Consider the following 26,189-nt stretch of genomic DNA (forward strand, 5'->3'; position numbering starts at 1 on the left):
CGCCTAACGCTTAGAGCACACCTCCCACTTCAACCTCAGCAACAAGCTCTGCGTTTGGCCGGAGCTTTGTTACTCGAACCCCTCCAGTGTGAGTGAAAATGTTTGATACAGTCTCATGTGAGAGTTGCACAGGTCTGAGAGTCTGGAGGCTTGCGGTGTTGAGATCTGGCTGCTCATTAGGGTGAGAACAGTTCCTCCCTGTGGAGCTTCTCAGCCCCTTTCCACTCCTGTTCAGGCCCCATGGCTGCTCCACGTGTCTCTGCGCACCTCATCTTCACCGTCTCACTCAAAACTGCTCTGAACAGGTGGGATTCCGAGTCTGTCTGCTGTGCGTTCACACCCATTTCAAACAGTTATCACTAGACCCAGAGCTATCGTCGGATCCCAAAGCCAATATGACATTCGACAATCTCCCACTAAGATCTCCGCATTACTTTCGTACTATGATGTATCTGGAGGTTTCAGCTTGTCCCTGCGTTTGCAGTCATAGTGACACATTATTATCAGCCCTCAGCTGAGTCTCTCTTCTCGGTTTCTACTCCTTTTGAAGAGGTGACGTGGATATCGTATGCAGCTCTGAGACAGGGGCAATTAATCTCTTTCATCCTTTGTTTGAGGGCTCAAGAGCTCGGAGATGCGACACGCGTCTCCTTGCACACAAACGTGTGTGTTTGTTTGCGTTTTGGACAGATTTAGTGCTTTGTTTGATGTGACTCATCCTCTGCAGTTGGCCACTGCTGCGAGTTGCAGCTTCTGTTGAGAGCGACGCGGTTGTCCTGCAAAGCCGGTTAATATACGGACGCCCTCTCACACCACACACACCGTGATCACTGACAGCACAGATACTGTGTCCCTCTGACCTTAAGCTCAGCTGACTTACTAGGAGTTGATAACCTCAGATCCTCAGTGAGTCACTGTGGTGCTATGATTGCAATGACATGCCAGCACTGCATTGGCAGGGTGACTTATGAGTGCAGGAGGCATTGTGGCATTCATTTTTTTAATTAAATGCCGCAGCAGCATCAGAACCAAAGCGCTAAGGGCTTATGTCATGAGAAATCATGTAGCGTGACTTTAGACATTCGATTCGTATCTAGCCAATTTTGGCATTCACTCATTTGGCATTAGGACTGTAGCTAATGATACTGTAATTTTGATAATCGACTAATGTTATGATCCAATATTAATCTGTTATGCAATTAATCACATCTTCATTAGAACATCTAGATATTCTAAAAATGCCAAGAACACTTTGTGTTTTTATGAACCCAGTCTTCTTAATATATCAAAACTCCCAAAAATACACCACTACAAGTGTAGTCTGATTTGCAATCCAACAACTTAATTTTTCAATACCATAATTTTTGGTTGTGTTGATTATATCTTTTAGAAAGTGGACTGCGTTGTTTGGGCCCAGTTGTCAATTTTTGTAAAACTAAAGACTATATACTATTATAGTAGTATAGACAAAGCTTTAATTTTTATATTTTCGCTTTACACTCTTAAAAATAAAGGTGCTTTAAAAGGTTCTTCACAGTGATGCCATAAAAGAACCATTTTTGGTTCCACAAAGAATCATTCAGTCAAAGGTTCTTTAAAGAACCATCTCTTTCTTACCTTTTTTATAATCTGAAGAACCTTCTTTTACCACAAAGAACCTTTTGTGAAACAAGAAAGGTTCTTCAGATGTTAAAAGTTCCTTATGGAACCATTTAGACAAAAAAGGTTCTTCTGTGGCATCGTGAAGCACCTTTTTGAAGAGTGTAGGTTTTAGTAATTTTGTTACGTACTTTAAAATTTTTATTTATTTATTTTTTAATATTCTGTTTAGCTTTATTTTATTCATTTTCAATTTTAGTTCTTCTTTTGTTATCTAGTCCCCAAGATAGCATTTCTTCTTTTTGATTTTTAATATTTTTTTAATATTCATTTTATTTCAACTTTATTTTATGAACACATTTTTTCTTTTCTTTTCTTTTTTTTAAAATTTCTAGTTAATGAAAAGGTCAACTAATCAACTATTCAACAACAAAAATGCAAAAGAACTCATTTTTATTGTCAAATAATGCAGACTAGGGTTGGGTGACATATCCAGAATCTTCATCATGTGAGTAGTTTTATTTCACGGTAACAATATATCATAGTTTTGCTTTAAATAAGGTCTTTATGAAATCTAAATTTATGATACCATAGAAATTTCATAATTCTTGTCACCAGTGTCAATATCACAAAAAACTAGCCTAAAAAAAAACAAAACTCAAGTTCACTGAAGACAAATAAACAGTAATCAATTAAATAATAATAAGAAACTAATTACAAGCAATATGACAAAAATAACAGTAGAACAAATAAACAATAAATGCTACATAGATTTTATAAAGTAATCAAATGTATAAAAACACTGCATATTCTTCACTGTGTAAATGAAATATATATTTGTTCTTATTAAATTTACAAAAGTGATTTAGTTGGGAGCAGTGAGAAATTTTCTTTCTTTTGTTGTTTGATTAACATGAATGACAGACAATAGGAATATTAGACTGCTGTCACTTTAAGAGCTACCCCAGATGCAATATACTGTTACACATGTGTTTTCTTTCTCAGCTGTTTGCTTTCACTTAAGACCTAAATTACTGTGTTTACGAGGATACTTGCAAAGATGGGCATTTTGACACATACAAGGGTGTATTTAACCATTCAAGGCCTATAAAGCGACAAAAATAACTCAGTTCAATACTTCCGCGCTCTATCTGCACCGTCTTCACATGCATGTGCCTCTCTGACAGCACTCAGAAACAGTCTCTCAGACAGCATGCACATATAGCAAAATGAGTTAGTTTTCGCTTGCATTTCAGCAGCTTAAAATCACTTTGTTTTTAAACCGCAATGCCTAATGCATGTAAACGATAAGTTAGATGTTGAAAATCTCTACTACTTGACAAATTTCTACTGGTCACTCATGTTTACTGGTATATCGCCCACCCCCTATGCAGACTACTCGTTTTAGCTCTGTTTGGCTAAGCCAAGTGCTGGTGATTCCCATTTTCGCCCTTTCAGGTGTTGACCTTCGCCAGTTGATGCGTATCTCCCACTATGAAAAGCCATGTAGATGTTTGACTTAGTAAGAGTAGAGAAGCACCTGGAACAAACAGGAACACTTGGAGCACTCTGTGTGTGTGTATTTGTGTCTTTACGTGCCGGTGTGTGCGCGCTCCGGTCCCCATCTAGCGCACGTTCAAAGTCATAACCTTCACGCCGCTGTGCCATCTTGTTTTCCTCTCTCCACCTCCTCCGGTTCTCCTCCGCCCCGTCATCCTGCCACCGCTGACAGAGTGTGGCAGCAAACGGACCGAATGGAAAAAAATGGAATTCCAAGGAAGAAGTGAAAAGAGAGAGAGCGCTCACCTTGAATGTTGTGTTTGGAGTTTATCTGCAAGCCCAGGGCTGTGTTTAGAAAAGATTATCACAACAAAGTGATAAGAGTGGGAACGTCCACCTTTGGTGTCTCTTTCAGAGGGTGCATGGGGTGCCCCGTGTGCGTGCATGCGTGTGTGCGCGTGTTGTCAGGTTTACTCTTCTTTTATACCTTGAGATGAACTGAAGCTTCTCTTTTGAATCTGTGTTTGTATTGCGACCCCTTTGTGAAGAAAAGAGCAACACCCTTTTCCTGTCCTTTTTGGCATAATTATAGCAGAACAATGGAGCGCCCTGCAGACTTCACACCATTAGCAGACGTGCTGTTGCCTCTTTATGCACTAGAGATTGATGGACATGTGCTGCCTCTCTGAATGAATGTTAACACCGCCATTTCTCCCCGCTGCTTGTTGCCATGACGACGTGGTACGCAGAGCTGGTGCCATCACACCTTGAGCGCTGCCTGCGGTTGTTTTTCTTTTTTTTTTTCCCTTCTTCTTCTTTCGCTACTCTCTGCTTTCCTCTTTTGTTGTCGCCGTTTCCAGAGCAACTATCTGCCATCACCTTTCCATAAATACCTGCTGCACACACATTCTTACAGTTCTTGAGTTACAAGAATGCAGCGTTTTTTTTTTTTGTTTTTTTTTTCCCCTCTTATTCACTTTATTCCTCCTCCCCCTCCTCATCGCTCTCGTTCTCTCGCCCGCTGAGGAATCTCAGGTTTCTCATTGTTCTCCTCTCTCAAGTCCCAGCTTTAGCCTTGTTGTGCTGACAGACTTGTCCTTATTAATAAGTCTACAGGAAAAGCCCATTTTTCACTGTATGTCCTTTCATTCTCATTTAGTGGAGCTTTTATGTGCCTTTTTCGACTGAGTTACTGTACATCCATTAAACCTGATCACTTCGCGTATATCTTCCTTTCAAACTGAAGTTGGAGAATTGTGCGCTTGGAGCAGACAGGTGCTAAAGGGTGTTATGTTGGTTGCTAAAACAGAAATCTCTTGTTTTATTCGCCTCCGGCACAGGAATCTGAACCAGCACACCTGTTTGAGGATCTGCCACTGTCTCAGCAAGAATAATGCATTCAATTTTAGTAAGTTCATTTTAGTTTTGAATACCGAGATGGGGTGTCAATACACATTTCCAGATTTGCACTTTTAAAAATTTAGGAGCATAGTCAAAATTTCAGGAGCACCTTCTAATTGATAATCATAAAATCTGATCAAAAATGATCTGTCCCATTACAAGGTGATATTTGACTCCTTAAAGTAATCTACAGGGGAATTTTGTTTTTACCTTTGTAATGGCATTTTTCTAACTTTATTAAAGGCTGAAATGGTCGCACTGTAGAGCCCTTCATAAGTCAGTTGTTTAAAGGGGAGATGAGATGCCCATTTTCCACAAGTTGGTTGGTCTTCATGAAATGTCTGCAACATACTTTGGTTAAGATTCCTCAATGGTCGTGTAAAACAACACCCTTTTTACCTTGTTGAAAACAGCTCTATTCACAGCGACCTGTTTCAATGCATGTCTCTTTAAATGATAATGAGCTACTGCTGACTCCGCCCCTCTCTTCCATCTTTTGTGCATTCGGTGGCACATTACCACCAAAAACAAAACTAATCCACTGCGTCCTCATGTCGGGAGAAAATAAAGACTCTTATGAAGACTCGTACAACCGGCTGAGGGCGAGAATATGATTATACAGAACAGTCAGTCAGCAGTCGTGGGTAGGACCTGGGCAGTATGACGTCGTACTGCTCTGAAAATCAAAACGGCTTGATAATTGAGACTGTTTAGGTTTTATGACGATTAAAAAGAAAAAAAGGAGTGAATGGATTTTTATCATTGCAGGGTGGTTGTGTTCACACACTGCTATGACACATTTATATGCAAACCAGTGTTAATTTTGTTGACAAATAATTTTAATAATTTTCGTCAACTACATTTTTTTTCACCAATGAAACTTAGATGATGGCGAAACAAAAACTTGCTTTGAATGACAAAAACTGAAGAAAACCTCTTGACATTTTTGTCAATGAATAAAAACGAGACGAAAATATTAGAGAGGGACGATTTGGGAAGAGATTCATTCAAAACGAATCTGCTGTGTGGTTAGAATTTTAGATGCATTTGAACTGTATCAAAGCCTATTGATCTATCTGGCAGGACATAAGCTAGCATACACTTGCTGCATGTCCCATAAAACGATCAAAAATGTTAATATCTTGAAGTGAGAGAAGAGCAGACATATGGATAAATTTGACGACGCAAAAGAGTACTCATTCGCGTTGCATGAACGGAGAAACAGACACAAAATTATGTTAAATTGTCCATTCTGACGAGTATTCATGTCAACACAGTTGACCGTAAACAGTTGGGAGAATATCAGACGTGTGTCAGTACATTGCATCCATGCATTGCATCTGGTTTAAAAGAGACAGCTGCCTAATTTAGTTGCTATTGTTTGTGGCACTGATGTTAATCATGCAACAAAAGAAAGACAGAAAATCACTCACTGCTCTTGACTGAATCACTTATAAGCTCTAATAAAGATTAATCTAAATTTATTTATATAAATAAATATGCTTGCTTGAAAGAATGAAGAATATGGTAAACAAGTTGTTATGAAGAATGCATACTTAGCCTGCAGTATATAACCATTGGTATTTCATTGAAAAGAAGACCATGTTCTTGTTTCTTTATGAGAGGTGGTTTCATTTAATTTTAATATAAAGGCATGTTGCGTTGGCATGTCACAGCAGTTAAACCTAAACAGTGAGTTTGGTCATTTTAGAGAAGTGCCTAATAAATGCATTACACTCTAACTAAACCCATTAGATTTAAAGCACACTACCTTATAGATAACCGTAAGGCTAACATGTTTATACTAAAAGCCAAAACTTAAATTTTAATATCATGGGGACTTCAGGCAAGATCGGTTGCATATGGTTGGATAAACAAAGAAAAATAATTTGTTCAGAATCAGACTACACCGGTCATTGTTGATTGAAAATCGCTTTTTTTTTTTTTTTAACCCAGTTCTAGTATATACAGGAACAAAATCATAATAATGGTAATTTTTAATAAAGCGGACTCATTAAAGTTGTTTGTTTGACTGCACTGATGTAACTATGTTTTTTTATTTTATTTTTTATTTTAAAAAATCATCTTGTAAGAGTTGTTTGTTTGTGAATCAGACTACACTAATTATATTGTGTGTCAACTGAAAGTCAGTATTTTTATCCAGCCCTAGTATATACTGGACGTCAACTGCAATAGTGTCTTTTTATTACAAATTTGTCAGTTTTGCTTTGAAATTAAGTAAAACAAAGAGAAAAGCCTGTACAATAATGGAACCACTTGTCCTTATCAATGAAAAATGTAATTGCATCTCTCTTTCAATTGCAGCGATGAGTGCCAGTTTACTCGTACTCTCCAAAAACGTTGTGTTCCCTGCTTCTGTCTTCAGAGTCTCCCTAATCTGAAATGGAGGCTAATGAAAAAGTGAATTAATTAGCATTCCTAAATTAAACTTCTCTAGGAGTTTCGTCTTATTAACCATTGAGTGCTTTTTATGTGCCTTTAAAAAAATATTCATGCAAATTACCCCACAATGTGAACGCCTAAGGCCAACCAAGAGGTTATGGCGAGTATCTCTCGCCAGAGTATCGTTTTCACTCTTTCTCAAAAAAATGATTTTCATACCTCTGTTTTTAAATATGCATGCCTCATGCCTCAGGTCTTCAATACAGGCCTTTTTTTTTAGGTGGCTTCAGTGCTGCCACATGTAGGAATAAGGTCATGACTCCTTCATGCTATTTTTTTCTTTCCCCAAGAGTGGCGGAGAGAGAGAGAAAAGGGTGGCGGGGGGAGAAATGAGGAAAAACTCCTACAGATCAGTAGCAAATTAGCCCTGCCTGGTCTCAGCATGAGTGCATTTACTGCATATTGAGAGTTTGCCCTTTCCCTTTGCCACCATATCAAGGTAATTACATTTCCTTTGTAGCGCTCTGAAAGGAGGTATTGCTGGCCTGGAGTTTCACTGCCCGCCCATGGAAGCACAAAGTGCATAAATCCCTTAAAATAGCTCCTTTTTTCCCTTTTCCTGCTGACACAATAAGCTTAATGAAGGTACAATAATACCGCCGATTCTGCTCTGTGCTGGACACTCAGAAAGCTGCTAATGGCGAGCTGAAGAGCGGCTTTTGGAGACATTAATGTTATTCCTTCGCACATATCAAGCAAACTCTCTCACGACCGTTTGACAGTGCAATGGACCCAATTTTTTGGAAGGTGGAATTGTTTAATTTAATTTCAGCTTTCGCTGAAAAAGGGCAAAGCCTGCATTAGGGCTTGCATTATTTTCCCGTTTGTACTGAAAACTTCATCAGCCATGCACAGATGCAGAACGGTGATTAGGAGTGAGACAAAAAAAAAAAAAAAAAAAAATGCTTAGATGAATCTTTTCATTTGAGATTTTCCTTTGTTGACCCTTTATCTGCTCTGTCTTGTTCTCTCTCTGTCTGTTTCTCAGTCTTTAAGCGAGAGAGCTGGTTAAAGGCAGACTCAGAATTCAAGCTGGGTTGCCAGAGGGTAATGCAGTAATCACATTGGTTCCCCTTAGAGTGGGCGAATGGGTGAGGAGAGCGGTGCCCTCTGCTTGTGGCTGTTCCTCCAGCCTCTGCATACGTCTGGCTGGCTTCACTTACAGAGGGAGGCTAAACATACACCCTGTGTAAATGCAGAAAATCCATTTCTTTTCGTATCGTTTCGTGTCTGCCTTAAATCGTGCTCTTTTAGCCATTTAATTTTCGCATACGTACCATGTCTGTATATAATTTGACAGCCATGTATAATTGATTTATGTCTGGAACCTGATGGTTTTGTTTTTTTCGTCTTGGTATGAAATTATTTAGAGCTTGTCAGTTCATCTGAGATTTCCAAACCGAAACGTCTTCGGTTTCTTTTTAAACCAATGGCTTTTAAAGAAAAGGGGGAAGGGGAGAATCAGAGTAATTCCGCTGGGATCTTTGTACATTGTGTAGTTGCCATGACAATTACATTAGTCTCCACTGGCAATCATCCACCTTGTTGGAATTCTAATGAGCAAGTTTCTCCCTCCTCTTTTTTTTTTTCCCCCTCCTCCTACTTTGGGTGTGTGCGGCTATCAAGGATCTCCTGCCATAGTGGAAAACTGCGTTCCTTGAAGCGAAAATATAAGTGCCTTTTAAATAGGGCCACGGAGGGGGCCACAGTCTGCTGTCTGAGAGAGATAGCAGCATGCTGCTGGGCTGTGCCCATTACTCTCTCTCCTGGGGTGTAGGCTAATAAAGATGGGTTGATACGTCCGTCAGAACCCGCCTCAGAAAGTCTGAGTGAGCGAAAGGCGGTGTTCCAGGAGTGAGGTAACATTGGTGGCACTCCCCGAAGATGGGCGATAAGCCCGCATGACGAAAATCGCATTAAAAACTTCCCCTTAGTCCAAAGCATTGTAACAAACAAGCGTGACTTTTTCCTCTCTTTTTTAAATGGCACCTTTCTGTGTTTAATATGCTTTTGAATGTTATTCGTTTAATTTCCACCTGCAGGCATATCCGTTACTGCACATAAGACACCAAATTTCACGCGTTTGATGTGTACCGGTGAGATCATAATCTGAGGAGTGATTTAAGGAGCTTGTGGAGCGCTGAATAAATCAATGAATTAATTAAGGCTATCAAATAAAACGATCTCTCGTCTATCGAGGGTACGTTCCAACCAAGCTCAAATCACGCAATCTATCGAGGTTTATTTCCTGATACGAGCGCAAGGTCACTGTAGCTCTTTTTCGTTTGTGACACTTCATCACTCTTTCTTACATTGGGGTCATTCCGTGTCAAATCAACCAAATTTCTGAAATTTTTATTTTGCTATTTTTTTTCTGAAGACAAATAAAAATGTATATTGATGAAAGGCAAAATATTACATGCCATGGATAAATATTTACGGAGTAATCCACTATTTTGTTGAGGGGGGTCAAAATTGCACTTTTCACCTGAGATTCAGAGCCAAATTACAGGGGGTTAAAAATGACTTCAGAAAGATGACAGCATCATAATGTTACTTTTATACAGAGATTGGTAGTTCTGTTAGTAAAATCTATTGACTTTAGCAAGGTTTGTTACATTATGTGCCAATGGTGACCATTCAAAAATGGGGAAACGGCACTTTAAGTTTTTCCTCCAAAGTTTGCATGCCTGTAACTCTAAGATATCTTAATGTCCGTTTAGATATTGGGTCTTAACCAGCTTTCCTTTTGGCATCTTCATTTTTAAGGCCCTGTAAGGTTCAGTTTCAGAGATATTGGAATTTCAATATGGCTCCAGGGGTAAAACAATAAATTGAACACATTTTCAATGATCAAATACCTAATGTCGGTGAACTTTTCTTTTAAAAAGGAATGTCTGAAGAAATAATGTTGAAACTAGAAGTGTATCTTGTTCTGTCAAATTAACTGCATTACATATACTTGTCTGAGTGCCGTAAGTATTCTTTTTCTTAAGTTTGCATGCCTATAACTCAAGAAGTGTTAAAGATATCATTATATGATTTTAGATTCTAGTGCTTAATAAATGTTTCTTTTAGAATCTTAATTTTCAAGGCCCTGCATCATTTAGTCTCAGAGATATGGGCATCTCAATGAGGCTCTCAGTATTCAGATTGTTGAATACTCAGTAAATATACATCCATGACATTTGTGACCCTGGAGCACAAAACCAGTCATAAGTCGCATGGGTATATTTGTAGCAATACCTATACATTGTATGGGTCAAAATTGTCGATTTTTCTTTTATGCAAAAAATCATTAGGATATTAAGTAAAGCTCATGTTCCATGCAGATATGTTGTAAGTTTCCGTAAATATATCAAAACCTAATTTTTAATTAGTAATATGCATTGCTAAGGACTTCATTTGGAAAACTTTAAAGGTGATTTTCCATATTTAGATTTTTATTTTTGCACTCTCAGATTCCAGATTTTCAAATATCGGCCAAATATCCTATCCTAACAAACCATACAACAATGGAAAGCTTATTTATTCAGCTTTCAGATGGTGTATAAATCTCAATTTCAGAAAACTGACCCTTATGACTGGTTTTGTGGTCCATGATCACATTTAATATTTTGCCTTGTATAACTATACGTTTATATTTCTTCAGAAAAAATACGAATAAAATCAAACATTTGAGCCGTGGATCTCTGGTTGAGTCAACACGGATACTTCTGTGGTGGTTTTGCATGTCAATATTCTCATTCCCATTGTGGAAGAGGAAGCAGTGGGAGCCAATTCGGTCTCAACACCATAAGCCGCTCTTTATCAATGCTTATGCTTCTCTTGGTACTAAATCAAGACGTTGAACAGGGCTGAAGCCACAGGACAAGCAAATTCTCTCCAGGATGAGAGGATACAGGAAGTGCCCAAGCTCCAAGCCATTCTGAGCCAGGGGCATTAAGTAAATCCTGGCCGTTTACTGTGTGTTGGCTGTGTGTATGTGTTTGATGCTGATGGGATGGGATTGCAGGGATGGAAGGAAGCTCACTGCAGCACTCGTGTTGGTCCAGCATTCACATCCCATAAGGACCTTATATAACCCCGTTCATGTTGCTGCAATGTTGTCCTATGCTCATGTTATGTTCTTTTATACATAGAGAACCATTTCAGAAGGCAGTTGGTCACCTATTTTCAGACAAATGGGTTCATCGATTTATTGATTCTGTTCGAATACTCAATTTTTGACTACAAATTGCTCATGTCAGTTTACCAGCAAAATACCGGAAGTTGCACATTTCACTGATAAGAATCCATGAAATGCACTGTTAGACTATTTTCCAATGCTTCATGATATACTAAACCCATTTCAAAATCATAAAGCATAATGCTTTTGTGAATTCACAAATGTTCAGTCATTTGTTATAATGCATATTGTACATTAGCTCTATTGTTTATAATATATAAAGTATTTTCACTTGTGCTGTCAAACGATTAACCACAATTAATTGCATCCAAAATAAGTTAGTTTACATGTTTATATATGTGTGTATAATGTGTACATTTATTATGTATATATAAATACACACGCACGCAGGATATATTTTGAAAATATTTGTATTTACATGCGTTTATATTCATAGAATTTATATTATATTTAAATATATTTAACAAAACATTTTTCTTAAATATGTACAAGCATGTGTGTGTATGTGTGTGTATATATATATATACATAATAAATATACAAAGTACACACGCATATATTATGTAAACAAAAACTTTCATTTTGCATGCGATTAATCACACGTAATGGTTTGGGAACACTCATTTTCACAGATTTTTTTCAATAAAACCATTTGATTGCTTTTGATACTTTATTTGAATCAATTATTATTGTTTCATTGCTATTATGTATTTTTTTTTAAGTCATTTTAGAAGTTATTGTTAGTTTAGGTCTATTTTTATTACCTCCAAAAATTAAGTATAATTATCAGATTATTCGATTAATTGTCAGAATAATCGACCGATCACTCGATTACCAAAATAATCGTTGACAGCCCTAAAATGGTATGTGGTCTGTACGCTTGTTTCTTTAGCTTTGATTAGTTTTTATTGAATACTTTTTTTTCACTAAAATTGTTTTACATCAAACAATAATTATTAGAGGCCCTGCAGTACTGTCGTGGTCCCCGTTGTTCAAGTCCCATGCTCTGTTGTAATGAATAGCTTGCTCTGTGAAACATGGGTAGAGGCAGCGGAGCTGCAATATCTGTGAAAGCTGCGACCAATTATGTTGGCAATCGTATTATTGCACTGGACAACATTTCTCTTTATAGTCATCATTTATGAAGTACACTGCAGGCTTTAAACTGTTAGTTCTCCAATATGTTGTACGTAAAAGACAACAGGGCTTGTTTTAGCACAGTACAATAGAATTATGCCGCCGTGATGCATTCGCAAATAGTTTTGTCAGAGTGACAGATTTTCCAGCGTTTATATGAAATATTGCTGCATTGCATTCTGCTGAACGGTTGTGATTTGCGAATGGACTTAAAAATGTAATGAAGATAAAAATGTTTGACAAAACACTCCACTACATTATGAAAGCATTCCTCACTAGACTGATCTTTGAAAGAGTGTCCACTTGTGTAAATTACTTTTACCATGTTGTTATTTGGAGGAGCTGTTATTGTAAAAGTAAGAATAATTTTAAGAAACAGCATTTGTGTATGCACTTAAAAAAGCTCTTATGGTGAATGCAAAGTATAGGTCTTATTTTTAATATCCATCTCCCTTGAGTTAGAGAAAACAGGCAGATTTCTATAATACAAAAAGTCTTTGTTTAGGGCTTATTTCATTGTACATTTCCTTTCCTCCCTCTCTGTGTAGTTCTGTTATTATGAAGTGGAGGAGTTTCCTTGAACTTCTCTCGGATGTCTTGGATCTCATTATGTTTAATAGAGGCATGAGTATAGGGCTTCAGTTGACATGGTCCATTATTCTTATTTGAATAAATCGCTTCTTTGAACTACTGGGAGTGTAGAGGCAGTAAGCATATAAGAACTGTCTCTCAAAATCAAGCAGGCTTCTAAAAGAAGTACCTATGTTAAGTTCTGGTTTAAATAAAAGAGAAGCTATTTTTAAAGGGATAGTTCACCCAAAAAGTTCTATTACGACAACTCTCAGAAGATTTTAGAATGGTAATGGACATACTGCTGCTGCACAAATAGCATATATAATAACTAGGGTTGTGTATCTTTTGAATTTTATAGATTCCGATTCCAATTCTTAACAATTCCTAGTTTCGATTCCATAACAAAAAATGTCAATAACCAAAATTAGGTCAACATTTTTAGTCTGTATTTTTGCAAAGCCTTCTGTTGCAGCTGAATAACATGAGCAAAAATACACTTAGCAGCCTACACTTAGGCCTGAGAGGAACTTTTGCCTATGGTTTTAACCAAAAATATCACAGCAAAAACAACTAATAAATGACTAATATAAATTTCAAATATTAAACTGTTAAAGGCAAGTAAACAGTCAGTAGTAAAATAGGAACAAGCAAAAAATTAGCAATAGTAAAATTAAATATAATTGAACAAATTACAGGTAAAGAAATTTTTAAAAAAAAATAAAATATAGATTAACTCATTAAAGTTACGAAAGATATTTAGTTAAGATCAGTGAATGATTTTTTGTTCTTGCATTAACATTAATGACATGCAGCAACGTTTTTTAGGCTGCTGTCTCTTTAACACAGAACGTACGCGGATCTAAATATACTGTTACACGTGCGTTTTCTTTCTCATCTGTTTACTTTCACTTTCACTTTTGTCAAAAAATGGCTGTGTTTATGATGATATACTGACATATTTTGTGCATATTGAGCGGTAAATGTGAAAGAGAAGTCGGAAAAACCTTTCCTGTAGTGGAAATGCACGGAGCAGTTCGAGAACGGACACGGGCCGGGAACCCGGACCGTTGTTCATTGTACTCGCGTTTCAGATGTCTGTGGTGCACACAAGATCAAGATCTTTCTCTTCCTGTGCTTAAATCGTTTAATTTTTAACTTTAAAATCGCATTAAAATGCGAAGCAGGAATGTGTTCTTGGAAATTTGGAACCGGTTCTAAAATGAAACCAGTTCTCGATACTCAACCCTAATAATACCCAGTAGCAGATCTATACAGGTGGAGCTGGGGAGGTGGAGGGTTTCAGAGAAACTCTGAAAGCATGCTGCAAAATTCTCTAGTGGATGCTAACCACCCATTTAAATGTAAAGCAACAAGCTTATTGGCAGAGTATGCAACATGAACTACTTTTGTGACAGAACTTGGCGTTTCTGTCATGTATTCACCCTCATGTCTTTCTAAACCTGTATGACTGATTTTCTTTTGTGGATATTAAAAAAAAGTCCATACTGAACAAAGAAAGTCAAAGGATTTTAATGTTGTTTGGACCCCTACTGTTTTCACCCCAGCACCCTGTAAAAGATTGTATTTGTCCAACAGAAAGTCCTTCAAAACCAATCTTCATAGGCGCAAAAGAGTACCTTTGATCTCCACAGGCAGTTTTCCAACTGGTCAATGCAGAAATGGCTACCCATAATGGCCCGAGGGTCACCGTGGACTCCTGGTTAGAGGACACAAATCAACTTATGCTTGGTTTGTGATGTTTTTTTATTACATTTCTGAGACATGCATTCACTGTCCTGTATGTAGCTGTAGCTTGTTCACTCAAAAAGCCTGTTAGTTTAGCGAACTAGAAGCATGTCTGTGCCTTAAGCTGCGAGTCTTGTGATTGGCTGTCAGAGATTCTAAACTGAGGCTCATGGGAATAGCGAGATCGTTTCTCTTGCTTTCTCCACAGCCTTTCCGCTGTCACGTTTTTATTATTAAACAACCACAGCATGGAAGGTCTGTCTTCAAAGGCACAGGCCATTAAAGTTTTTGCAGCCGGGATTTGAGGCGGCGTGTTTGTGTGACACACATTACGTAAGTCTTGTCTGACTTACCGTAGAGATTGGAAAGCAAAGCTGCGGATTCTGTTTGTGTCTGTCAGTAGCGACGATGAATACTTGCTCCAGATAATGCTTGCTTGTTGGTTTGGCAATAAAACATCTCTGAGATGATGGTCAGGGGCAGATACATGACAGTCATAGGTCGAATGAGTATTTTGTGTCCAGGATTGCATCACTTCCTGTTTTGGCCATGCTGTGCAGAAAAGAGATGATTGACTCTCTACCTCGTTTCTAAGGGTTCATTTTCTTGACAAGCTACATTTCGCAACTGGAATGGGAATTGGTCCGACTGCCAAGACCGACTAGCCAAAACATTCTGATTGTGAATAACTGAGTGGATCTTTCCTGCATTACATGAGTAAAAGATGGTTTCAACTCATGTTACAGTTGTCAAACAGACTGAATCAGAAAATATTTGGATGGAAAAATGACTTTGATCATATTTCTGTTCTTTGGGTCAGCATGGCTTGAACGAATAGCTTTATGTCTGTGAATTAAAGATAGGATTTTTTGGTTCTATACACCACCCTGGTTTTCTAACAGGGAAAGATTTAAAATTAAGTTTGGCGACGTCTGAGTTTAGGCACTTCCTGTGTTTCTCTAAGAGCTTCCAGTCAGATTCAGATTATACTTGGCCCCCTGAGCTGCCACACTGATGTCTCTCTCATCATCGGCAAGCGTAGCATGAGAGAGAGTGTGCTTTGGAGATGAAGATGACAGCCCAAAAGTGCTTTTTCTCCCACTGATCAAAGAGGATAACTGGAAGGATTGTCCCATGAATAAAGCTATCAGACACCTGCAGGTATAATTACCTTGTTCAGACGTGAGCAGAAGGAGAGAGCAGGGTTGTTCAGACCTGAGAGCACAGAGCGGCGAGGAGACATTAAAGAGTCAAAAACAGGGCTTCTAGTGGAGCTTGTGCTGTTTACTGTCACACCAGAGGTTTTTATGTTTGTTCACAGAAAAATACTGTAAAAGCCATTAGATTATTTGTATTAATTTATGTGAATAATTCAACAAAACAGTTAGAACAGTTCGAAATGAAATAAGCAATTATTTTGTGAGTGCTCAGGGGTTTTCGAACTGGGATGAAAAATTATTTCCAATTTTTGGCATTATTATGGTTTAGCATTCTAGTTTCCAGCATTAAGAAATAAATAGTTTCTCTTTGAACTTTCAGGAATAATTTTTGCTTTTTTTTTTACTAGGGATATTCTATCACTATAACCTTTAGCTTGGGGTTTGTAAGAAGTAAAGGTAGGTCACATTAAAGGGATAGTTCATCCAAAAATAAAAACAAGGCCATCATTTACTCACCCTCCAGGCGCCCTATATGACTTCTTTCTTTCAGACGAATGCAATAAGAGTTATATTAAAAATTATCCTGGTTCTCCCAAGCTCTATCATGGCAATGGGCAGGTGTTTCTCTTCAACAGTCTAAAACAAGTCCAATAAAGTGCATCCATCGATAATAATAAAAAGTGTCTCACATGGCTCTGGAGGGTGAATAAAGGCCTCCTGTAGCGACTTGATGTGGGCCTGTTATAACCGTAACAGGTTATAACCCACTGCGCAATGTGACGTCGTAGTGACGTCTTTTCCATGTCATTTTTGGACGTCCAATTTCCGTCCATTGATGGGGTTGTTTTGTAACGCCAGGCGACGTCTTTTTTTGACGTCTACCGCACGTCTAATGTTGACGTCGGTGGGACCTCCATGTAAGGGCTATTTATAGTCCAAAAGTGGTCGTTTGTGGACATCTTTTCAACATAAAATTTTGACTTAACACGTCATTTTTATACAACTTCTATGTAGTCCTATGTTTCAAGAGGGTGGATGACATGTTTTCTGTATCATGTATTCATTTTCCTGTACTTTTGTTTGGCTCAGCAGTTTGAACTGGAAATGCATTACACCTTTGTATGCTTATCACCTGCTGTTTACAATAAAACGTATAATGTTAATTTCATGAACGATTAAAGTGACTAAGAGACGGTAACATCAACCAACCTTGCATTATCTGTAAACCCCGTAGCTAGCACAAGTAACAAGCTAATGTAAGACGAAAAAATGCGTGCTGTGACCCTTGACCATTCGCAGCTTTATTGTAAGACAATAACGTTAAAGATTATATGTACACATGGCCATTGAAATAAATGCTGACCGAACTTAGCTTCAATTTCTAGGAAACGGGTTCACCAGTGATCTGAAGACCTGTGCCGTCCAGAACACTACGGCTCTGACTCGCGCCAAGCCGCCAAATGCCTCGTCTTGCCTCGGCCAATCAGAGTGGCGTTTATGATGATGTGCTCGTTTCAGCCAATCAGAGTGATGCTGACTGGTTTTTGCCTGGTTGAAATCCTCCTTGATCAAAGAACTTATATTGTTGCCTAGCTTGATAGAGAGCTGTCTGTCCTTGACTTTTTTTGCAGCTGTTGGTTCTTTTTAAGATAGGAATAAGGTGGATAGGCTAGGCTACCATGATTTTTTTTTAATATAAAATATATAAATTCATATAAATATAATTTATATATATATATATATATATAATACAATATAAAAAAAAAATAATAATAACTTGATTATAGGCTACTTTAAATAAAATAAAAACTGTTAAAGGAAAACAGGAAAATGTAAAAAAAAAAAACAAAACAAAACAAAAAAAAAACATATGGGCTACCAAATAAATAAATAGTAATACAGATAATAAATCTTGTTTGTTTATAAATAATCTGTATTCATATATATAATCATGTTGATAGGCTCTATTTTGTAAAACACATTTACTGCAACTGCCATAGACGTCCAAATGACGTCCAAAAAAACCCAGATCAAATGTTGAACGTCAAAATGACGTCCAAGTTGGGTAATGGATAGACGTCCAAATAGTGGACCTCGTTTGGACGTCGAATAGATGTTCAGAATTGGTCGGACCGACGGACCCAATATAGACATGATCTGCACGTCTATCCGACGTCCAATGTGTATATCACAACTGCCATAGACGTCCAAATGACGTCCAAAAAAAATAAGCCAGATTAGGTCAAATGTTGAACGTCAAAATGACGTACACGTTGGGTCATGGTTGGACGTCCAAATAGTGGACCTAGTTTGGACGTCGAATAGATGTCCATAATTGGTCATGGACCGACGGACCCAATATAGACATGATCTGCACGTCTATCCGACGTCCAATGTTTAGTGGGAAATGTAACCGTAAATTGATGTGTTTTTTAAAGAAAAATATCCATATTTAAAATGTTTATTTAGCTTGCATCAACTGGTTGTACACAGAAACAGCTTCGGGCGGATGACGGAGGACGTCGGCGTTGCACATCCACCTGTGAGTCTCGTGAAATGTTTGTTTTCAGGAGCAAAGGAAGCAAAGTTTCCTTGCTTTAGCAAAGACAAACCAGTTCCCTCTTGGTTTATATCAAAATTCTCTGATTTGTCACTGTTGTTTAGTTTTGGTTTCTGCATGGCGCAGAAACAGCGTTCGTCACTTCTTAGCGGCGCATGCGCAATGCCGATATCCTACGTCATCATCCTATGTCCTGGAGCTGCTTCCAGTTAGCGCAAGGTAGATTAAAGTGATTATTACGTTTTAAATATGTATATTTTTCTTTCAAAAATGCATCATTTTGCTGTAGAAGGCCTTTATTCACCCCCAGGAGGCACTTTTTATTATTGATGGATGCACTTTATTGGACTTGTTTTGGACTGTTGAAGAGAAGCACCCCACCCATTGCAATGACAGAGCTTGGGAGAGCCAGGATCATTTTTAATATAACTCCAATTGCATTCGTCTAAAAGAAGAAAGTCATATATACCTAGGATGCATTTTCATTTTTGGGTGAACTAACCCTTTAACCTAAATTTCAGTTTAACCTAAAATTCCAACTTTTTATGGGCAAAAAATGTCAGTTGTTGTTGTTTTCTCAGTAGGGTAGCAATGTATGAAGCACAGCTCACAAAGAGGTCACTTTCAAACCAAGCGGCTATCAGCCACATAACCAGCCTGAACACTTTGTGAAATCTAAAGGGTTAGTTCACCCAAAAATAAAAATTCTGTCATTAATTACTAACCCTCATGTTGTTTCAAACCCGTAAGACCTTCGTTCATCATCAGAACACAAATTGAGATACTCTCGTTTACTTAAAACATCATGTTTTCAAGTGAGCCTTGCAACCACATAGCAACACACTAAAGTAGGGCTGACACTAACGATTATTTTGGTAATCGAGTAATCTGTCAATTATTCTGACAATTAATCGACTAATTGGATAATTTAAATTTTTTTTGTGTGTGTGTGATAATAAAAATGGACCTAAACGATCAATAGCATTTAATATATATATTATATCCACACAGAAATTAATTTAAAAAATTAAAACTTTTATTTTGAAATTGTGATAAACAGTTAGCTTATTGAGAAAGATTTTGCTGGTTACTCCACACAGCAAAATGCAATCAAGGATTTCTTTAAAATCAAGTACTTGAATTGAATCTAGGAATCATGACAGTCCTACACTAAAGAGCATTCAGAATAACTACAAAGCAGAGTCCTAGAAATGTGATGGCATCACTCTATTTATATATATATAAAATGTGATTATTTTTTAAACATATGCATTTATGTGCATCTTGTGTGTATTTGTTATATATTTTATTACATTATATTTTATAATATTATATAATATTATATTATACATCTATGTGATTATTTCAGTGTTTTAGATGGGTACTCAAGCTCATATAAAGGTGTAGCCCTTACTGTAATGCCTTCAAAGGAAGTCAAAGTAGAAATTATTCATAGTGAGCTCTCTCACATGTGCTCCGTGGGCATTCTTAGCTGTTGTCTTGGAAACAGACCTCCAGCCATTTGTTGGTATGACATTCCACTGCTGTGCTTATTTTGGGGGGATTTTTATTTAGCACATCAATGGATGAGATTTAGGAGTAGAAGACAAGGTGTGTGTATGTGTGTGAGAGTGTACCTTGGGGCCCAGGTGCCCTTATGCAGTGCACCTTTTATGGGTGCGTCCCACTCGGGGCCACGGCGCAGCATGTCCCCTCTCACGCCAATTAAAGACGGCACATAGCCGGTTATAACAGGCCCACCTCCTCCACACAAGTCCTGTGCCTCCTGGACAGGGGGAAATAAACACATTAAATGGTGTGATTAATCCATCTTGCAGAGCCATGGAAACAGTAAGCTGCCGGGCTGTGATAATAAAGACAGGGGTCCCAGTGGAAACGGTGCTGGTGTGTGTGTGAACAGGAGGGGGAGGCAAGTGTGTCATAGAGGGTTCAGTGAGAGGACTGGTTTACAAGACACACACCAGGAACTGTGTGCCTCCAGCACCACAACTTCAATGTGAGTCCTCAGCTGTAATGGGTTTACTGCTCTCCTGGCATACACGGCTCACTCGCTACCTTCACCACAGAGGTTGCACGGAACCAGGGTTTGTTTTCTCGCTTGAGGAGAAAAAGAACAAGAGGAAATGGAACAAGTTCATCAGTTCAAAAACAGTAGCTTGTGCGTGTAGTTATTTGGACTTCATTTATAAATAGACCTGCGTAGCGCAGCAGAATTTATTTTTATCTGAGAAAAAGAAGCAAGTACACCTTCAGCGGTGAAAGTGCTTAGTATTCACAGTATACACATGCTTCATTTTATATCAAAGCTAAGCTGTGTGTATATGCAGTGTGTACCTCTGTACCCAAATGTCACATAGGAACAAGAGAAGTGTAAGATAGAAGTCATATTTTAATACAGCAAATTCTCTGGATATTCTAATCTGTGTTATTTTATTGTAAATTTTGCACATTAGGAGATGATAAGCCTCTCCAGACTGAAAATTATAGTGATTTTTTTTTTTTTTTTTTTTTTTTTTTTTTTTTTTAAATCTTACATTACCCAATGCATTTAAGGGGGGTGAAAACTTTTGAAATTTGAAGATCAGGGTAAATTTAATGTATTTTGTCTTCTGGGAAACATGTAAGTATCTTCTGTAGCTTCTGAAAGTCAGTACTAAATGAAAAAAAAAATATGATATTTAGGCAAAATAAGAAAAATGTATGCATCTTCATTGTTTTCAAAAGTTTTCACCCCCCGGCTCTTAATGCATTGTGTTTACTTCTGAAGCACCAGTGAGTGTTTGAACCTTCTGTAATAGTTGCATATGATTCCCTCAGTTGTCCTCAGTGTAAAAAGATGGATCTCAATCACACAGTCATTGTTGGACAGAGTTCAAATACACAAAAATGTTGAAAACCAAAGAATTTGTGGGACGTGAAGGATTTTCCTGAAGAACAGCGGGCAGTTTAACTGTTTAGGACAAACAAGGGACTCATGAACAAATATCACTAAAAAAAAGGTAACATTCACAGTATTAAGAATCAACTTTTAACGCTTCTTCAACTATTTTTTTCTCTTGTGGACAATATGTAAACATCTTCTATGTGAAATACCTTATTCAGGTCAGTACTAAATAAAAAAATAATATGGATTTTGTATGATTTCTCATATTTTGGTAAAAATAATTAACATTTTGCAAATTCTGCAGAGTTGTATGTAAACTTTTGAGCTCAACTTTGTATCATTAGTCTAATTCAGATTCAGTTCAATAGATGTTCAGGTAACAAAAACGGCTTTAACCTGAGCTGTCTGTTTTATAAGATGAGCCATTATATAACTTCTATAAATATAGGTGATATGACTGTCAGATGTTTGATACATTGCCTACAACTATGACTAGGTCTACCTTTAAGGAAAGAAAAGGGCGAATCGTTTATTCCTGTCAAGTTTGTTGCAGTGGATTTCATCCGCCTGAGCACAGTACTATTTACAGTGGCCTTTAAGATAAGGAATCCTTTCAGCGTCTGAGGTAAACATCTCTGTCACTTAGAGGCTGTGAAAGAGACACGTGTAACCTTCAGGATGTGAGACTATCTTAAGAGCAAACCGTTCCCCCTCAGACAGCCAAAGGGTGTGTCGAATGTCTGTGGAAAGACCTGAAACACCCGAAGCAAAAACCAGGGCTGCCCTTCGGATCTTTTCCTCATTCATATTGGACTTTTATGTCATAACACCCTTCGACTAATCCATTTTTCATCATATAGGCTGTTGAGATCAAAATTGAAGCAGGGGCCCGTCAAGGAATGCAGAAGCATGGTATGGTTGTTTTTTTTTCTTCCCAGGCCCTCCACAGGTTCCTCACATGTTGAGATGGAGTGGTCACGCAGGCCTTCCTATCAAACAGGCAGACTTCAGTCAGGAGATCAGAGACAGATTATACAGTGAGGGAGGCTTGAACAGGGCCACCGGTTATCACAGAGGAGGGATGAGCTAGTTTTCCATTTCCGTGGCGTCTGCCTGACTGGCATATTTTGTGCATTGCTGGCGACACTGAAAGAGAGCATCACTGTCCGCTACATGCTTCAAACCGGCAGGACAGAGCTAAACAATAGCAGGAGTTTCTGTCCCTTAAATTATCTCAGATAAACCACTAACAAATGCTCCTAGTTGGTGTTGACATTTGAGTTAGCTCCCTCCCTTGCTTTGTGCGGTGGGGAGAGGGATGGAAAGACACGGTGTGTTCTGTCTCACTGTCTTTGAGCGGAAACCGAGCCGGCTTCTCTTCAGACATCTCTTTGAACGCGAGGGTGGAGTCAGGATTCCTCTCGTGCTGTGCTGTGTGGGCTGACTGCCACAGCGGTGTTGGTGTAAGCTGGTGTGTGCTGGAAGGCGCATTAAGGAGAGTGACAGGCTGATGGGGCTGTCTGAAAACATCAGCACACTTTGAGCTCCACGTATCCCCTTCAGATCATTTCCCTGGTGGTACGTGGCTAGTGGGGGCTCAATTGGCTATTGCTCCTAGATACAAGGCCCTGCACTCAGTGTTCAGCCTTCTGCCTGTATGTTGGGACAATTGGACTGCAATTTCAGGGTGGTCAAAGCCACAGTGAGCCTGTAAGCACTGCTCTCTAGAGTAAGATTGTACCATTGTACTGGTGTTTTGTAATGCTGCTTAAAGGGATAGTTCATTTATAAATGAAAAGTGCCCCATGGTTTACTCACCCTCAAGACATCCTAGGTGTGTATGACTTTCTTCCTCAGACAAATACAATCGGAGTTATATTAAAAAATGATGGCTCTTCCAAGATTTATAATGGCAGTGAATGGCTGTTGAGATTTTGAAGTCCAATAAAGTGCATTCATCCATCACAAAAAGTACTCCATATGGCTCTGGGGGGTTAATAAAGACCTTCTGAAGAGAATCGATGCATTTGTGTAAGAAAAATATCCATATCTGAAGCAGTCAGTCAAGTTTACATTATTTAGAAAAACAACTTCCACTTCAATAAAAAAAATATTTATTACAAACAGTCTAAAACATTCTAAAGACAAAAGGTTGTTTTTTATGGGTTGTCTATTATGAAAACAATGTTTGGGATAGCACGATCAAAACTCAGCATATAGACAGTTTGATGTTGAATATTCATCCAAATTAAGGTGTAAACCAAAATGTTTGTGTGTTAAAATAACATTTGTGTGTTCAAAATGTAAAGAAATGCTTATATTATTACACTGGCCATCAGAGCGAACCAACCCCATCACGTCACACGTTTTGGTACTGCAAAAAGGCGCCTACGTCTTACCCTTTACGTCATCTGCTGGAACATCACTCTCTAGTAAACACACATACGACAGTTAGTGAAAGCTAGAGATTCCGCTTTATAAAGTTTTAAATATGGATAATTTTCTTACACAAATGAATCACTTTGCTTTAGAAGGCCTTTATTAACCCACAGGTGCCATGTGGAGTACTTTTTTATGATGGATGGATGCACTTTATTGGACTTCAAAATCTCAACAGCCATTCACTGCCATTAAAAAATTTGGAAGAGCTGGGACATTTTTTTTTTTTATATAACTCCGATTGTATTCATCTAAAAGAAGAAAGTCATATACACCTAGGATGGCTTGAGGGTGAATAAATCATGGGGTAGTTCATTTTTAGGTGAACTATCCCCTTAAATTAGTAGGTTTACAATAAAGGCTTAACTACTGGTTAGTTTGTATCTGTGTACCTAATTTGGTTCTTAAAGGATTAGTTTGCCAATTTTCAACCAGATTTGTGCTGGACGATGTTTACTCTATCTCAGTTTTACCAGCACCCAGATATTCCTGTCCGTCAGCAAAAATCCACTGAATGACGCAAAACATGTCATTTTGCGTCATCCAGCAGACTTTTGACACTTCTATTAAAATTACAGATTGAACTTTTGCATTTTTGTATTACTAACCAGAGTCAGTTCGATTGACAGGGGAGTGGCGGAGAAATCCAAAGTGCGTTATGGATGTCGACGGTTTTTTGGCAAAAGTGAACACCGTAGTCATTTTTCTCTGTTTTCTCTAGTCATGTAACACCAATTTAAAAAATTGTTTTGCGTTTTTACTTCATAGACAGCCAAGTTTGCTAAAAGCCCACCTTGCCAACAGAAATATGGTTTAAAACTTCTTTTGTATTTTTCTTGCATGGTGCAAAAATCCAAAGTGCATTATGAGTGTTGACATTTTTTTGGCAAAACTAAACATCATAGCCATTTTCACTGTTTTCTCTAGTCATGTAACACCAATTTCTACTGCATAGACAGCCAAGTTCTATAAAAGCCCATATTGTCACCAGATATATGGCTTATTTAAAAGCTTCTTTTGTATTTTTGGTGATTGTTTTAAATGTTACGTAAATATTCAGTAGACGTTTTAAAGGGGCAGTATGTACATTTTCTCTATTAGTATTTATTTTCATTGATATTTTTTGTTGAAACTTGGCATGCACGAATGACAGAGCAGCATGTTTGAATTTACTGTTAGAATGGTTTCATCCTGGATACATGCTCATAACATTTATTAATGCAGTTGTCAAAAGCATCTCTTAAAATATAAATGATTGTGATACTTATAAACATCATATATGAAAAGATTGATATCTGTGAGCTATAACATGAGCTTATAGATGTCTGTAAATTGTTGTAATAGTCTGTAATGGCTTTGAAAAGTAGTTTAAATGTAAACCAGCATATAAAGTTACTGCTCATTTATGCTACAACCGGTAGCAAAGTTATGCAGAGTTAGTTATGCAGAGTTTTATAAGTTATGCATAGCTGTTGCAATTGCAGATGTCCCTAGAAGAGCAAACGTCTGTTTTGTTGCATCCCTGGTACCTGAGTCCTTCTGTGTTTACTACTTTTCTGATGCTAAAAGAGAGAGGGAGTGTTTGTGTTTTTCACAGATCTGTGCTTTCCCATTGTGTCATTGTACACCAGGGCAGATGGCTCTTAGCGCAAAGGGCTTCGTTTCCACCCTGTCATTGGGAGTTGATGGCACGGTGCGTTATGGAGAGATACAATGCTCTGCCTCCTCTAGAAGAACACAGTCTGTTTCTGCATGACTTGACGACAGGATTTTCCTCTATGCCAATTCATAATCAAATCAGTATGAAGTTTTATTGCTTTGCCTGATCAAATATGCACAGATGTTTCTCTGATGTTCCTTCGAAATGTTTGTTTTAGGAGCAGATAAGATGAAGAAGGCTTCTTGTTTTTTGTGGTTTTCAGGTCTAAATTGTTTTCCCCCCTCCCGGTAATGAATTCTATAATAGGAAACACTGGAGAGCTGTAGAAATCAGGCAGCTCTGTGTTCTGAGAGGATTAAATGATTACGATCTCTCAGCGCTCCTGATCTTATAATCATGTCCAGGATGCCACTAGATACCTCTACTGAAGTGATTAGAGCTTTGTTACAGATGTGCCGGCTTAATGGAGCTGGTAGACCCCTTGGGCAGAGTACAGGGGAAATTGTCATCTGCTGCTGGAAGCCGGCTGTTCAGCAGGGTCAAGGTCAGTGATGCTCGAGGGCTCTCCAGCCTAGCCGAAGTCTGCTTTAGCAATATTAACAATGTTAGTGATGCCGCTGATGTCAGCTCCATCAAATTCCAGCACACAAGCTTTTTTTATCAGCTCTTTGCTGAGTTACTAGATATTACACATCTCAGTGTTCATGCTAAAGCATATTCAGTAAGCCGCATAATTTTCCCTTATTATTTTTTCCAAGATACTCTATGCAGGGCTCTACAGTGCGACCGAAAACCACCACGTGCGACTATTAAGAAATATTTAGGAGCACCAGATGAACTAAGAAGAATGACAGCTTT

General features: G+C 38.1%; 1 protein-coding gene across 1 annotated transcript in view; it reads left to right on the forward strand.

Annotated features, from left to right (window-relative positions):
* Positions 1-26,189, forward strand: part of efcab11 (EF-hand calcium binding domain 11) — a 70,081-nt gene that overhangs the window by 14,704 nt on the left and 29,188 nt on the right. The gene's annotated exons all lie outside the window — the stretch shown is intronic.

Source organism: Labeo rohita, chromosome 17 (assembly GCF_022985175.1).
Source record: "Labeo rohita strain BAU-BD-2019 chromosome 17, IGBB_LRoh.1.0, whole genome shotgun sequence".
In the NCBI taxonomy this organism is placed as follows: Eukaryota; Metazoa; Chordata; class Actinopteri; order Cypriniformes; family Cyprinidae; genus Labeo; species Labeo rohita.